The 5,000-nt window shown below is 43.2% G+C and overlaps 1 protein-coding gene and 3 non-coding genes across 6 annotated transcripts in view; 2 read left to right on the forward strand and 2 right to left on the reverse strand.

Moving 5' to 3' along the window:
- LOC113820849 (uncharacterized) overlaps positions 1 to 5,000 on the forward strand; it is a 134,069-nt gene that overhangs the window by 116,555 nt on the left and 12,514 nt on the right. The gene's annotated exons all lie outside the window — the stretch shown is intronic.
- Positions 3,344 to 3,416, forward strand: TRNAM-CAU (transfer RNA methionine (anticodon CAU)). Its single transcript has one exon. It is a non-coding gene; the product is annotated as a tRNA-Met (tRNA).
- Positions 3,486 to 3,557, reverse strand: TRNAE-UUC (transfer RNA glutamic acid (anticodon UUC)). The gene has a single exon. It is a non-coding gene; the product is annotated as a tRNA-Glu (tRNA).
- Positions 3,861 to 3,950, reverse strand: TRNAY-GUA (transfer RNA tyrosine (anticodon GUA)). The gene is given in 2 exon segments: positions 3,861 to 3,896; positions 3,914 to 3,950. It is a non-coding gene; the product is annotated as a tRNA-Tyr (tRNA).

Below are 5,000 nucleotides of genomic sequence, written 5' to 3' on the forward strand. Positions count from 1 at the left end.
ACACGCACGCACGCACGCATTCACGCACGCATCGCACGCACGCACGCATACACACACGCACGCATACACACACGCACGCATATACACACGCACGCATATACACACGCACGCATACACACACGCACGCATACACACGCACGCATACACACGCACGCATACACACACGCACGCATACACACACACACACACGCGCACGCACGCATACACACACACACACACGCACGCATACACACACGCACGCATACACGCACGCACACACACGCACACACACACACACACACACACACACACACACACACACACACACACACACACACACACACACACACACACACACACACACACACACACATATATATATATATATATATATATATATATATATATATATATATATATATATATATATATATATATATATATATATATATATGTTACTACTTCCACGCAGTGTCATGACACCTGAGAAAAATATTCAGCAGATATTTATTTTTTCATCATAGAACTCATTAAATATGTATACATGATTATGAAAATTTAAACCATACATCTTGGCGACCGCCGACCACGCCTCACGTTATGGTATGAGGGAATGTTAGTGAGTGCTGGATATAAACTCGACATAACTGTTCCACGTTTTCTGTACCCTTTGACTTCCCTGGCTTGTCCGTGACCCTTTTTCCTTAGACGAGCTTTAATCACTCGGTTTTGGCACTCTAATAGATTTTCATTTTAGGAAGTTGACAGCTGACAGCAAGTATCGTGAGGTGTAGATAGGAAATACGACGAATTATTTGATTATTTGAAATACCATTGGTCTGTCGACAAGAAGAGGGCCGAACTTCTTATATATTCTGTTTAATTAACTATAATGTAAATATGAATCTCTAGGTTATTTAGAGCCATGATATGAAATCAGAATAATTTGCCGGTGGACAAGAAAGTCAATCTCCTGATATTTGTTGTTTAATTAACTATAACAAGAAATCTTCAGCGATATTCAGGCTTATATATAGCCACGATATGAAAGAAGAATGATTTCAAAATATGGAAGCAAACGTCACTAATCTGAGGCTAACAAGAAGGCCGAGGAGCATTTGACATCTGCGATCTCCCATGGTTGTTTATTTAAAAAATGCGAAGAAATTGGAGAAAATAGATTAAGACATTAGTTGACGGATTTGAGAGAAAGATGAAATTTTTACGTACGCGTCATTCCTGGATCGCAAAAGGTTTGGTTGATTTAATTTTTGCTTCACTTTTTTATATATAGATTTAGATACACACACACACACGCTTGTACACACACACACACACACACACACACACACACACACACACACACACACACACACACACACACACACACACACACACACACACACACACACACACACACACACACACACACTACACACACACACAAATATATCTGAATTTATAAGCTAATATAAATTCCTCGAGCGCCCGAGCAGAGGCCTACGGGGCGGCCAGCAGCATGTAAATCAGCCCCCCAGCCGCGCCGGCCTAGCCCCCTGTCAGATCGCATTTAGCTTCAATGGCAAGAACTCCGCGATGATGTGTGGATCTGTCGCAGCTCCTCAAGACGTGCTATTGAAGTCTCCTGGCGGGGGGTTGGAGCCTGGTGGAGGAGGCGTTGGAGGGGTGAGGGGGGAGGGGGGGGGTGAGTGTGGTGGGGTGAGGTGAGGTTGTGGGGGGAGGGATAAGGGCTTTCTTGAAGATGGGGGAGAGGAGGGTGATCCTGTGGGTGTGAGGGGGAAGGAAAGGAGGAAGGACGATGGTGGGAATAAGGGAGGAGGAAAGGGGAAGGGAAGGGAAGGGAGGGGATGAGAAGGAAGGTAGGTGGGGAGGAAGGGGAAGGGGAGTGGATGAGGGAGGTGGAAGGAAGGAGGTTGGGAAGTGAGAAAGATAGAGGGAGAGGGATAAAAAGGGGTAAGTGACGGTGTTTGTGAATGAGATAGGAGGGTGAGACTGAGGAAGGAGGGGAGGGAGAGGGCAGAAAAAAGGGGTATGGTGGAATGAAAAAGGAAAGAAGGAATGGAATATAAGAGGAGGGAAAAACCAGACAGACCAGCAGACAGACACGAATAAACAGTCAAAAGTACACAGTACACATCCAGCTCTTTTATTCTGATTTACGTCAGTGGATTTGTCTAAATGAATAAGACGCCTTCTTTCTTAATTCGAAACTATGCGCGGTCCAGAAGCCCACATTCACGATAGAGGTCACACGACGCCGCACGTGAATTGTAGGTGTGTGTGCAGATTTGTTACAACACGGGTATAACTGAGAGCAATGGACGAGGTCTAACGTTTCTGGTCTGTATGTTGTAATGGAAATCACTTGACTACTTGTGTACCTCTCTCTGTCAGTCTCTGTCTCTGTCTCTGTCTGTCTGTCTCTCTCTCTCTCTCTCTCTCTCTCTCTCTCTCTCTCTCTCTCTCTCTCTCTCTCTCTCTCTCTCCTTCTCCCTCTCTCTCTCTCTCTCTCCTTCTCCCTCTCTCCGTCTCCCTCTCTCGTTCTCCCTCTCCCTCTCCCTCTCTCCTTCTTTCTCTCTTCCCCTCCTTCTCCCTCTCTCCCCCTCCTTCTCCTTCTCTCCCCTCCTTCTCCCTCTCTCCCCCTCCTCCCTCTCTCCCTCCTTCCTTCCCTCTCTCCCTCCATCCCTCCAATTCACTCACTTACACACGATAGGCAGATAATACAATCACTTAAAACACATTGTCATTTCATTCTTACCTGTGGAAGGAGAAAAAAAAGACCAACTAAGGACTGCCTGAAGTATGACGAGAACACCCTCATGCCTTTGTCGCAATACACTTGAATAATACTTTAGATCATCGGTTGATGATATTGAAATTTGACCTCAATCTTTATTTTCTTTTTCTTTTCCTTCTTCCTTTGTGTCTGCCCGTACCGCCATCATCATACAATCTCCGGCTCCTTTTCTCCGAGGTGGTGAAATAACGAGCGGACACAAAAGACACATTGATATAGAGAATATTGGTCACAATTTCAATATCAAAGAATTTGCGGCAATCTGTATTCCATTGTTGGGTGTTATTATTTTTTCTCCACAAAGATTCATGTACAGTGTTTTTTTTTTTTTTTTTTTTTTTTTAGTTGTATTCCTTCGTGAGTTCTTGTCCTTTGGCCGTCCGTATGGTTTGCGAAAGATCTTGTTGAGGGCGGAACAATCAATGAGATGTTGAAGAGAAAATTTCGTAATTTTGTCTTCAGAAGGGATAAATTTTCTAAGAAGAATATGATGAAAGATATACTTAAAGAACGGACAGATTTGGACAGCTTCCTGGAAGAAGCATGGCCTCGATGGCGCAGTAGGCAGCGCGTGAGTCTCATAATCTCAAGGTCGTGAGTTCGATCCTCACTCGGGGCAGGATCTTTTCCTCGAGAAAAGGCGCTGGATCTATACGTAATTTAAACCAAAGGGACATCTCGCAAAACTTTCCCATGCCGGGAATCGAACCCGGGCCTCCTGGGTGAAAGCCAGGTATCCTAGCCACTAGACCACATGGGAGTATGGAAGAGAGCGAGAGATGCGTCTGGAGTAGTAAAATATCTTCATGTTTCGATTCGGAGTTAGGAGTAGCGTTGGGTCATTTACACTGATTCGTGTCTCAACTGAATTCTTGAAAAGATTTTTGTATATTTAGGTAGTTGACATATATTTTGTTCATAAAAAGACTTCCGATAGGTGTAACACTTTTTAAAGACACTCGAATCTGGATCTCATCTCTTTCAAGAAATAAGAATCAAAGTTATATATCACGTTAAGTTATTTGCCATACTTTTACTCCGCAAACTGACCTTTACAAAACACTCCTTCGAACCGGATTCGAACCAGTGACCTATGGATGTCTGCTTCCGAACCGACTACAGTCCACCGCTCTACCAACTGAGCTATCGAAGGGCTTCTTTGGAGAAAGAGAGTCTGATTTGTATACGCTAACATAAATAGTAACGCCCGTGAGCGGGAAATGAGCAAAACATTTTTATACGAAAGGCTTTTGGGAGAGAAGTTGCTTCACTTTGTATGTGCTTACGTGGCCGTCTTTGGTGAATTCTATCACTCATACACATGTATATGAAGTATATATAACACTTAAATGTGTGTGCAACATACACGCGCGCACGCACGCGCGCGCATGTACACAGACACACACACACACGCACACACACACACACACACACACACACACACACACACACACACACACACACACACACACACACACACACACACACACTATATATATATATATATATATATATATATATATATATATATATATATATATATATATATATTTATTTATATTTACACACACACACACACATAAACACACACACACACACACACACACAGACACACACACACACACACACACACACACACACACACTATACACACACACACTATACACACACACACTATACACACACACACTATACACACACACTATACACACACACACATATACACACACACACACTATACACACACACACACTATATACACACACACACACACTATACACACACACACACACTATACACACACACACACACACACTATACACACACACACACACACTATACACACACACTATACACACACACACACACACTATACACACACACACACACTATACACACACTACACACATATACACACACACACACACACTATACACACACACACACTATACACACACACACACTATACACACACACACACACTATACACTCACACACACTATACACTCACACACACTATATACTTACATACTACACACACACACACACACACACACACACACACACACACACACACACACACACACACACACACACACACACACACACTGTATATACATACTCTGTATACACATTGTATACTCACACACACACTGTATACACACATACGTACTCGTATATACTGTATACACACACACATACA

The sequence above is a fragment of the Penaeus vannamei genome, chromosome 33 (genome assembly GCF_042767895.1).
Source record: "Penaeus vannamei isolate JL-2024 chromosome 33, ASM4276789v1, whole genome shotgun sequence".
NCBI classification, from domain to species: domain Eukaryota; kingdom Metazoa; phylum Arthropoda; class Malacostraca; order Decapoda; family Penaeidae; genus Penaeus; species Penaeus vannamei.